Below are 12,526 nucleotides of genomic sequence, written 5' to 3'. Positions count from 1 at the left end.
AGTCCTTTTGCCTTTTACCTTGGTCTCTCAAAGTGCTGGGATTACTGGCATGAGCCACCATGCCCAGCTGTAGATGAAACATCAGTAGGTTTTCCGTGGTAGCAATAAGCAATCATTTGAGGTCATAGTATCCAACCAAGAACTCAGTAGAGATAGAGCTTGCAGATTAGATGTATCACTACCTGAAGCTGAGCATGAGTGGGAAAATTAGTGATTAGCAACAACATGCATGTCTAATTAAATGAAAAAGAAGCTATTAAAGTAGAAATAAGAACTACTGAATATAAACATATTCAACGGTTGTATACTATTTCTTTTTTTCCTCTTTTTTACTCAGACAACTTGCACTTATATTTAGGAGTTTCAGTTGGCTTTTCTCACCACTAGGCTCTTCTTATTTCTTGTCCCTTATGTCCCAAGTATCTATACACATGTCACCTGTCACAAGCTTAGAACTGATGAGACATGAGTACTTTGGGCTGATTACACTGTTTTTTTGCTCTCCTCCAATTACTGATATCTGAGCTGGGCCAAATGAGTGAGCTTGAGACCAGGCTGCCAAATAGAATACACCACACAATTCAAAGTTTCTGCCTCTGGAATCCCTATAGCTCATGTATCTGTAGCTCTTTTTCTTTCTTTCTTTCTGTTTTTTAAAAATAAATCACTTTAGGCAATATTACAGGCTGGCCATGATGCAGTACTCTAATAGCTTGGTTATGTTGGTAATTACAATCATATGAACCAAAATCTCTCATGTAGACTATGACAACAGTAACCCAGTAAGGGCAGGGTATTGGTAATTTGAGTTCCCATTTTAAAAAGAATCTGATTTTTTAAAAAAACATATTTCCCTTGTCTGCCTAAAACTTTAGAAAGCTCATGAGCAATCTTGGGAGATTTGGGATAGTTAATCATCAAACTTCAGGTTTTGATAATTTCTAGTATTCAAGAAAAAAAGACAAGTGACTCAATAGCCATCTATGATTTATGAAACTGAATTTTGTCACTCTAACAAAGCAAAATATATTGCTTTCATAAAGGGAATGGAAACATTTGTCTTCAAAGAATATAGTTAAGACATGAACGAAATCTTCTTTCCCTGTATGAAACCTATACCGGTTTCCTTTTACTTCTAGAAAGCAAATATTGTGTTTACATACTATACTCATTTGGCAGGACAAGCTAAGTTCCCCAGGAGGGACCAGGGATTGGTTGATAGATAGATATTTACTGATTTATGTTTTTTAAAACAATTCTTAAATATTGTGAAATTTTAAAAGTTTTCTAAAATTTTTATTTTCTTTTTTAAAAATGGCAAAGTAATCTTGTTTGGCAAGTTTAACATTGAGAATTTGTTTCCTCTATTTTGTTTGCTTGTTTTTGGTGTGTGTGTATGTGTATGTGTGCGTGTGTGTGTGTGTGTGTGTGTGTGTCTCTAGCCCTGACTTTTTCTCCTGTTCATCATCTATCATCCTGTCCAGATCAATTCATGGGTTCTGTCCCTGAATGGCACAGCTTCCTGTTGCTTTCTGTCTGTAGGCTTTGGGATAAAATATCAAGAGATTGAATATTTTAATGTGTCTTTCATAAATCTGCTTTTATTTTCAAAAGTCGATGTTCATTTGATTCTATAGAATTGTTGGAATTTTCTCCTTGTTTTAATCTCAGCTCTCTGTTTCTGCTTGGACGTAAAAGAGATACTCCTCAGTGGCTATGAAACAAACACATATTATTAACACAAAACATTTCCAGGGACACAGGAAGTTTTGAAAATGACCTTTGGTACTGGTTATCTTAGCCAATTCCTCAGGAATCAATTTAATCTTAGAAGGGATGTTTACAAGAAGATCTGCAGTGTACATACGTGTGTGCATGTTTTATAGGTTGTTTTCTTTGGTTAGCATTAAAAACATGCTGAAAGAGAGGCCAGGCATAGTGTGGGTGTTCCTGTTATTTTATACATGCATTGGATCCTTGTAAAATACTTCAGGAAAAGTAAGATTCCTAGATAGAGAAGATTCTAAATCTGCACATTGTTGAGAAACCAAATGAGATATATAGAAAAGCATTTATTTCGGGTGTTTTATGTAAGTGAACTAGTGCCACAGAATTGAGGGGAAAAAAAGCTCAAAACACAAGAACCACCACCACCACCACCAGCACAAAATCTAACTTTAAATGAACAAAAAGGAAAGAATGTTTCAATGGTAAGATAAGTTTCCTGGAGTGTAACAGTGGTGAGTTGATATGCTCTAGAATGCTGTGACTGAGATCTAAAACAAATAGCAGAATTAAGCACAGAAGCCTGGGCTAGAAGATGGAAGATGGAGTTGGAGGGATAACATAATCTAGTCAGTAAGGCACTCCATGTATAAGAATAAAAGAAGCTCTTGAACAACTTCTTTGACTACCACCTCTACGGTATTATTGAGGAAAGATGAAAAATATAAAAGTGGAATTACTTGTATGTCTGCAAAACACCAAAGAGCTTTTTGGCAATCTCCATGGAGTTGAAAAAAGTTTCATTCTTCATTTGACTGTTTAAGTATTAAATAGTTGTAATCTGAGAATAAACAGTCAGTTCTCCTGTAAGACTTGTTTTTAAAATGCAAATTATTTCCAATTCACTTGAAATATGAGGAAACAATTTGAACATGTGTCTGCTTGAGCATAGCATAAAATTTAAGCCAATGTAAAATTGTTGCCTGTGTAAAATTCTATTTGCCAATGTAAAATTTTTGCCTGTGAGAAACACTAGGTAAATGCAAAAAAAAAAAAAAAAGAAAACCCTGCACCCAGCTCAATTGATCTATGTAAGAATACCTGCAGAAAATCAGTCATCTCCCAGCCACCTCAGTTCACAGTGTGGTATAAGCTCACCCATCCTGGTTTTATGAGTTTCCATCAGATTTCAGACAACTTCACAATAACTCAAAAACAGCCAACATTTCTTCCAGTGCCCACTTCCATGAGTAAACTTCAGGTTTTTCCAGGCAAAATGTCATATTTATTATAGTATCTATGCATTCTTGAGCAATGACCATGTGCAAAACTATGCTACCCTTTTTATTAGTTCTTATTTTTTATTATTTATTAGCATATTTATTATTGTATTTTTAGTTTTTTAAGAGGAAGAGTCTCAGCTGGAGTGCAGTGATGAGATCACTACAACCTCAAAGTTCTGGGGTCAAGGTATCCTCCCACTTCATCCTCTCAAGTAGCTGGGACCACAGGCACCACCATGTCCAGCTATTTTTTTTTTATGTTTTATAGAGATGGGGTCTCAGTATGTTACCTAGACTGGTCTCAAACTCCTGGCCTCAAGTGGTCCTCCCACCTTGGCCTCTCAAAGTGCTGGGATTACAGGCCTGAGCCACCATGCTTGGCCAAGGTTCTTATCTTTTTAAAAAATGTGCTTCTGGTGACATTGTTGAGTGTTATGCTCCCAATCCTATTGTTTTGAAAGTCCTGTGATTCGTATTGCAGATCATGCATAGTATGGTGATTTTGAGGACCACTATATCACGTTATAGTAGAACTAACATCATAACTCACTGTGAGCAGTGTGCTGGCAGAAAAAAACACAAGAGTGACAAGCACGTGAGGCACCAAACTCAGGGATCTGAGCCCTGCAGGTGCTATTTCCTATGAAATAGGATCTCTTCATTACCCTCACTACAGTAGCAAGAAAAATCTCAACATGCTACTTTCTCTTTATTTTCAAATTTTTCCTCTAGTCATTGTATTCCTAATGCCCTCATGCTTTTGTTTACCTAGGATGAACCTTACCAGTTGGCAGTAACTTGTACTCTGTGATGGATTTTCCAAGACCAAATGTACCATTTTCTTGTCTTTTCAAAGAGAACCACACAGGAAGGAAAACAAGAAAGTCAACTTTTAAGCTGGGCTATTCATAGCCTTTACTAAATCCTGGCAGAATTTCATGGTTATTCATTACAATTCATCTCACTGATTTCCTAATGGAATGAACTGGCCTTTTCATTAAGGTCATAGGGAAGTGAAGCTTCCTATGAAGTGAGTTACCCAAGTCATTAAGTGCTGTCATCTGATGAGTGAAAAATGGATTACTTTTCAATGTGCATTTGGGGAGCCCTGTGTTTTGTGCGTGTGCGTGTGCACGTGCACACACACTTGTGTGTGTTTCCACTAGATTCTACTTTATGAAAATTGGTTCAAGTGAAAGGAGAAGGTTAATCTTGCATGTTCTGCTCTGCTGGAACACTGTATGGCTTTCTGCTCTGTGGGCAGGCAAAGAAAAATTGGTGGGCTCAGGAATCGGAAATGCAGGGCTGGTAGTCCTATTTCTCACTTTTGAAAAAGCCCAACATTTTACCTACTCAAGACGATTCTATTCTTTTAACCAACAGGAGTGATATTCCACTAGTTTCTTAGTTTTCTAGTTAAAGCAGACACATGCACACATCACACACGCATGCACTGTGGTTTTTTTTTCTTCTACTACCACTCCCTCCACAGAGATATCAATTTGCATAAGAAGAGAAAATGAATTCATTTAAACCCCATTCTAAATTCACTATTAGAAATGTAATTATCTCATGGTGTATATGTGCCACTATGCAACAAGTAAAAAAGGGTGAGTTCATGTCCTTTTCAGGGACATGGATGAAGCTGGAAACCATCATTCCCAGCAAACTGACACAAAAACAGAAAACCAAACACCACATGTTCTTACTCCTAAGTGGGAGTTAAACAATAAGAACATATGGACACAGGGAGGGGAACATCACACACCAAGGCTTGTCTGGAGGGTGGGGGATGGGGGGAAGAGTAGCATTTGAAGAAATACCTAATGTAGATGATGGGTTGATGGGTGCAGCAAACCACCATAGCACATGTATACCTATGTCGCAAACTTGCACTTTCTGCACATGTACCCGAGAACTTAAGGTATAATTTTAAAAAAGAAAAATAAATAAATAATGTAATGATCTCTAACACTGACCTTTTTAAAACATTTTGTGCATAAACCATTAATTTAATTTCTTCTAAATTTACCTTAAAAGACCTGTTTTATAAATCACTAAAACATATGTGTTATGTTTACCTATTTGGGATAATATTAAATATAATCTTTGAAGGTACTATTTTGTCTATTATAGTTTTATTCCATAAAATAGATAGAAATTTTTGCATACCCAATTCATTTTCATTCAATTTTTAAATGGTAGTGATTTAGGCTTGGGATTAGATAATATATAGCCCATTTGATATAACATTAAAACATTTTTATTAGAAGGAAATAATTTATCACCCAGGTGTTTAGTTTACAGAGTACTAAATATTTACATATTTGATAACACGTAAATAAAATGCTAAATGAAAACATTTTAATTTGCCATCCTGATATTTTGCATTATATAAACACATTTGCAAAGACTTTAATGTTTTAATGTGAATTAAAGGTACATGCACCTAACCTCTTATCTTTCTACCAATCCGTAGTATGTATATAACTGAAATAGCAGTGTGTGGGGTGTGTGTGTGTGTGTATGTGTGTTCATGTGAGAGAGAGAAAATGTATTATGTTTTTTGAAATGCAAATATTAGGATAAAGGAAGTCATAAATGCAAAATAAATTCTTTAGAATAATTGTATGCAGTGGTTTGTCTACACAATTTTGTTAAATTTGGCTTATTCATTTTTTGTTGTTGTTGTTGTTGTATGTATAAATCAAAGCATAGGAGTTAAAGCATGAAGTATGTTCTTTCCTAAGCTGGATTGTGGTTTACAAGATATTGAAACAACTGAGCATTATAAATAGACCTAGTTGATTTGTTGGGGGGTAAAACATAAGGGAAAATTGAAGTTGTGTTTTATCTCTATGCAGCACTATACAAATCTACAACCATATTCTGAATTTCTGAGCTTATAAAATCTGAACAGTAACTCTTTTCATTTTAGCCTAACTAGATCTATATTTTAATCAATGTAATATTAGCAACCTGTATAGATGACAATGAGACGAAGATGTACAAAAATGAACCAAGTGTTGCATTTTGAAGAGTAATAATTAATGAGAACACTTACATTTGGGCAATAGCAACTGACATTTAAAATTATAAGACTATATAGGTGTGAATATATTTTTTTTGGTGTCAAATAGACTACATTTACATTAATCCATTTTGACCACCTATACTAAATATTCAAATGGCTACATTGATCTTTTTAAAAAAGAAACTGAATGTATCAGTCTTTTTGCCTTTGTATAAATATAGCATCTTACGTAGATTCATTCATTCCTTGAATATATATTTATTGATCACATGTTAGGTGCTGAGCCTTGTGCTAAACATTGAGTATTCAGTGTGGAAGAAAAATAAGACAAAATTTATATCCTTATTTATGTAGTTTCATTTCGTTATATGCAGAAAAGAAAGAAAACAAAAATTGTACATCTAGAAGAGATCATAGACAGCATCCAACCATTCTATTTTGCACACTAGAAAACTAAGATCCAAAGAAATGGTGTCTTGACAAGGGTCACACATCTGGTTAGTTCTGTTCTCAGGAGAATCCCATTTCCTGATTTTTCTCTGGTGATGTTGCCCCTATACTTGGCTGCTTCTACTTAATTGATGCCATTGAAAAATTTCCTTCTTGTTAAGAAGAATCTTCAGAATAAGTACCCCCACATACTCAGATAAAGAAAACTCAGCACTCTCTGTGACTCCCTGTTTCTCTTATTTTGCTTACTTTTATCAACCACTAAATAACATAAGGGCATTTTATTCCGTTTCCGTCTGCTTAGCTCTCGCTTTACCAGCTAATTCCAGCACTCATTAACTTACTCCTTCTAACTTACTCTTCACTTTTCCACCCTTCCCCTCTCACCTACTGTCTTGCAGCAAATTTGTGCTATGTATGGCCGGATACACATTTCAGAAAAAGTCTACTTCAGTATTAGAGAGATGTCACTAGTATGTGGAATTTAACGTGTTACAGTAGACATCAGTTTAGATACATTGTTTCATTTGAAATGACATCAACTTATATAAATACCTTTCCGTCACATTTTGTGCAAGCCATTAGCTTTAGAAAACTGATTTCATCATTTTTAAAAAACGCTCATTAAAAGATCAAATACATTGTTTTTTGAAAATGCTGAACTGCATTTCTCCTTGGAGAAACAAATTTGAGTTAATTATTTTCCTTTATCTCCTGCACCTTGTATGCATTTTGGTGGGCTTGGAGCATAGTAAAATACAGAGTCCTTACATTAAACAGAAGAGAAAAAGGAAGGAATGAAGAAAGAATGGGAGGGAGAAAAAAGGGAGGGAGAGAGATGAGAAAGGAATAGAGAAAGGCATCCAGGCCAGCCAAAAGAGACTTATTGTAGGAATCAAAGCCGTAGCTCTGTTACAATACGAGACATTCTGATTTGTGGTTTGATGGGCTAGTTCTGTGAACTTTATCTTTACAAAAGGAAAAAAGCCGTTTGCATAAGCAAAGGCATCACATTTCAATTATATTCCCTTTGGAGATTCAAAAGTTCTCAAGTTCTCCCTCCTCCAAATACAAACATAAACTCAGTCAGGTTTCTCATCAGCGCAGAAGTTAAAGAACACGTGACTCTGGTAGACAAAACAAGAAGATATACAGACTCACTGGAAATGTCTAGATTTTGAAAAATACCTGATGTGGGGAAAAATTAAAAGAGACAGGAATGGAAAATTCCTTTGCTGGCTTCCTGTTCTCCTTCCTGCTAAGGTGGGATTAGTTACCAGCTGTCAAAAGAAATATCACTTTTAATTCTTATTGTAGGGGGAAGAAAAGCATTAGAAAAAGCTATCTTGGAAGGGAATAAGGCAATAAGGATATTCATTTTTATAATTCATTCCTGAGGTTTGAAAAAGCACAAGTTGGGAAGAAAAGGATTATGCCTCATATGAAAAGGGAAGAAGAACTGAGGAAGTGATAAAGGCAGATTAATCTCCTTCAAATATCTCCTAATAAAATAATCAATGTGGTAATGAAGCCAGTTAGGAGTTTGGGGCTTGAAGTATCCAAGTAATTATTCGAAATCTCTCTTTGGATCGAAAAAGACAGAAATAATAGGAGCAAACTAGTCTTTAAAACAAGGGCGTATTTTGAAACGAAATCAATTATCTTTGATGCAATTCCTATTCCCATGGAAAGCACTTTTTTTTTTCTTTGAGAAGGATAGCTTTTCAATTTATAAGCACTTCTTGCAGAAGAATAGAATTTACCTAATGCTTGGGGATGCCCTTCAAATGTTGGGTCACATCTGGTGGATACATGATAGTTAATAAACCTCTCTCAAGGCATGGTTTCAAGTAATCCCCATAACATAGTGTAGATCAGATCAGTCAGCGTGGCTGTGATTGGAGAATACTAAAAAGCCAGTACACATGCTCTAAAAGACCTGCTTGACTCAAATCTCCTGGATGTTGGGAATTCAATGGTTAGAAATGCATTCCTTTGCATTCAGACAAGAACTCCTTGACTAAGGTTTAAAAGCAAGATTCAAAATTGTAAATCTGACTGAATCTCAAGTTTATCTTAAGACCATAGAGAAAATGGCTGGAAATAATGACTAAAGAAAATTGAGACTTCTGATTATCTTTTATTGCCTCTTTGTACTCTTATTTACAGTATCTACAATAAACCTATATAACTTTAACATCCAGGAAAGTTTTTTTTGAGGTGTTCTTTCCGTTTTCTCCTCTCTGGGAGAGATAATGAAGCTTTTCACCTATTAGTATGATTCAATGTATTAGATTCTTTCAAAATGATACAGCCAATTTCATCCATTTTATTTAAATAATTGTTGAAGTACAGTGAATTATCTGAGGAAAATGCTGAACAGGAATTTTCATTTCAATCTTCTGAAAATTGCTCCTTGAGGAAGAATATTCAGTTGGCTCTTCTCCCCCTTTTCCTTCTGCCTCTGATTCCATATATTCTGAAGGGTTTGAAATACAATAAAACACACAGAGCTCTACAAGCGATCAAGACACTTCAAAGGAACATTTTCACAGCTGGGATTATGAAGCAAGAGGACAACTTGGGCCCAACCTAGTCATGCTGCAGCATCTGGGCAGCAAGAGGGTCTTGGGATTCGGGAGAGACAGACGATGGACAGTGATACGGATGTTCATTAAGACAGTAAACTGAAAAGGGTGAAGAAACCTTTAAAAGACAAACATGTTTATTTTCCAAACATGCTTGTTTCCTTAATTCCGAAAAGCATTCATCCCTTGGTATTAGTACTGAATTCTAGCTTTCTGTTAGTCACTTGGTTGGACTCAAAGATGAATGAGGGAGTCAGGCATGATGACACATGCCTATAGTCCCATCTACTCGAGGCTGGGGTGGGTGGATTGCCTGAGTCCAGGAGTTCAAGACCAGCCTAGGCAACGTAGGAAAACCCCATCTCAAAACACACAAAAATTAAAAATTAAAAAAAAAGAAAAGATTAATAAGATTCAGTAAGTCCCTACCCACTAATATTTAGAATTTAGTAAAGGAAATAAGTCATGCAAATAAAAGCTAAAATATCTAGATTGAAAAACATAGTGCCTTTAAAGAGTTTTATTCTTCATTATTATTATTTTTGAAATAAACTATTTATTGATATTTATGTTAGACAAAGAAAGAGTTAGGAATATTGAAGGAAAGATAGGATTTTAAGTCATAGAAATGCAGTTGACCTGGACTTAACTGGAAAATCATTAATCGGGAAAGAGGAACATTACTTTTGGAGAATAGTGAATTTTATGGTTTAGCCAGATTTTTTTTTTTATTCTGTACAGGGCCAGATACAAAATATTTTAGGCTTTGAGGACCACAATCTCTACTGAGGTCTTGAAGGTCACTGAATTCTTTGTGTAATAGGAAGCATTCATTGACAATAAGCAAAAAAGATGGATAGGCCTGTACACTAATACACATGATTTACAGACACAGAAATGTGAATCTCATGTAATTTTCATGTCACAAATATTATTGTTCTTTTAATATCCCCTTCACTATTTATAATTGTAAAAACCATTCTTAGCTTTAAGTCCTTACAAAAACTGGAAGCAGGCCACAGTCTTCCGATGCCAGAGCTAGAGTGTTCTCCATAATAAGTAACCCCTTTGTACAATGTAACTTCCTCTTAGGCCTGTACTAAAATCACAGAACAGCAATACATTACCGATTATTGAAAAAAGACAATTAGCTATCGCTTAGAGTTTTGACATTCAAGTAACAAATTCTTATCTTGTAATTTGACAAATCTTAAACATGACCCTTCAATTTGCCTCAGTTTATCTTTCTGTTTTGGGGAGGATTAAAGTTCACAGAAGCTGAACTTTAGTGAGGTTAATTTTCAGTTAAGGTGGACTGAGGAGGCATAGACATGGAACAGAAAAGCCAATCCAGATATCGTTTTTATTTATTTGGCTTTAGAAAGTGTTTTTCTACTTACATGTGAGTATGGGTGTGTCTGATGTTCTGGGAATTTACTTCAAACAAAGAAATGAAGCCATGCAATGACGATCTGACTCAGTGGGAGTTGGGAATCCATCCAGTTTCCCCATCTTGCCTCCCGCCTTGCTCTTCTCCATGGCCTGTTTTTACTCTATGTTTAAATGCCTCATCTTCTCAGGTCAATCCAAACGCTCACCCACACAAAGTCACCTTTCCTGAAATTGCCTTTGCAGAGCAGAGGGAGTCCTGTTGACTTTTGTGTTTTTTAAAAAAGTCCTTTGAGATGGAACACTAACAAAAGTGTGTTCTGCTTTCAAACAAGCCAGTAATCAAGCAGTGTTAAGCGATAATGTTGAACAATCAATCATGGATAAACCACAATGAGAGTTGCTGCGATTGTTATGGAAATGGAGGCATTTATCTAGTCTTCAATTTTATTTTATTTTTTAACAGAAAAGGCAACCTCTGTATCCATTGCTTCCCTGACATCTATGGATGAATGAAAAGATAGGTCCCTTGGAGAGTTCAAGCTCTTCTGCAGATATCGTGTCACAGGTTGCAAAACAGTTGCTCCTTTCAGAATGTGAATACCTTAGTGACAGCTGACAGCTGGAACATGAATTATCTATCTGTGGTAGATGTTGTCGTTGTTGCTATCATCATCCCCATTTTACAGATGAGGAAATGGAGTTACTGAAACTTGAAGCAGCTTCTCAGTGTCACACAGCTAGTAAGCGGCAGTGCCAACATAGAAGTCCACTTCCTCAAGTGTTCATGCTTTTGACCATGGAACCAAAACTCTAACAACCCTCAGTCAGAACCTAGAAAAGTCCTCTTAAATTTGCAGTGTTAACCAAGCCTGATATGGTTCCCTAGATCCCCTGGCTGCCAACACTCTGTGGAATAAAGGAAAACCTAATTCCTTGTTAGCATAACACTTCTGTTGAGCATTGCTGGACACAACTCCGCCAGGTTCTGAAGAGCTTAGGGTTGCTATTTCTTTAGTTCCCCATGGCTGCCTTTCACATTTCCTGTATCTTTTTTTTTTTTTTTTTTTTGATTCTAGCATTATACATAGACCTCTTCCCTTCACTTACTTTTCTACCTCCTGGTGAGCATTGACTGCATGACCACCTCACCATTTTATTTAACCCATTAGGACTATTGCCAGGCAAAACCTATACCACAGCCTGCATCGTATTCACAATTTCAGTCTGGAGCTCTGATTCCTGAGGTTGAGGAATGGAAGATTCTTCAACCTCAGTCTCTGTCATCCAGGTTGATTAGTCAAAGGTTTAATCAGCTGTGAACTCTAGTTCTTTGCAAATAGATAAATAACCATTAAAGGTTTGGTAAATAAAGAATGAATGGATGCTTAGCTATCTGTCATTCACCTGTCTTGGTTTTCATCAGCGTGCAATCCCAATCCTCAGCTGCTAAGATGTAGACAAAGAGTTCTGATGAAAAGGATTTATTTGTACTGTTTCAACAGAGTCTGAAAACTAGCACGAGCAATTCCACAGGTCGTCTCTCCACAATCCTGTTTGTAAATATTTGAGTCACTTACTGGCATTACTGAGCATATTTCTGGCCTAGCAAATCTTCCTCCTTTGTATCCCTAATCAAGTAAAAGCTTAGTCAGGATATACTTGGGTGACCTTCATGCTGTACCTCCTCCAGAGGTACAGAGGTGGTGAGGTAATCGCTGCCACAGCTGACTGGCTATGGCTTCCTTGATAAGATGCCAGGAGCTACCTATGTAGATTCCCAGGGAGGAACTGTAGGAACAAACCAGTGTCAATGGTTAACCCAGGTTCTTGGTGTCTGGAGCTTTTCTTTCCTTTATTATTAACTAAAGAGTATTCTTGCCATTCCCAGCTGAGAGCACCCAGCTCATAGATTCTCTGTGGGGAGAGCGAATAAAGGTAAGTGATGTTATTGTTATGGATACAATGTCATTCAGCCCGTGTTTTGCTCTTGCTGGCATCTGTGTTTGGGGAGCAGCACCTCTGTTTCCAGCAAATGTAAATATTAAAGATCAGTT

At 36.3% G+C, this 12,526-nt stretch overlaps 1 protein-coding gene across 3 annotated transcripts in view; it reads left to right on the top strand.

Annotated features, from left to right (window-relative positions):
* Nucleotides 1-12,329: 12,329 nt before the first annotated feature.
* The window catches only part of KCNJ16 (potassium inwardly rectifying channel subfamily J member 16), a 58,843-nt gene continuing 58,646 nt past the window's right edge, over nt 12,330-12,526 (top strand). For all 3 annotated transcript variants that reach the window (XM_012453816.3, XM_012453813.3, XM_064369202.1), the window contains exon 1: nt 12,330-12,407. The gene's annotated coding sequence lies outside the window, so the exon portion shown is untranslated. The remainder of the gene's footprint in view (nt 12,408-12,526) is intronic.

This window comes from Aotus nancymaae, unplaced genomic scaffold (genome assembly GCF_030222135.1).
Source record: "Aotus nancymaae isolate 86718 unplaced genomic scaffold, 86718_ANA_hifiasm-v0.15.2.pri h1tg000089l, whole genome shotgun sequence".
NCBI classification, from domain to species: domain Eukaryota; kingdom Metazoa; phylum Chordata; class Mammalia; order Primates; family Aotidae; genus Aotus; species Aotus nancymaae.
Note: the sequence above shows the minus strand (reverse complement) of the source record. Positions and strands in the feature narration are given on the sequence as shown.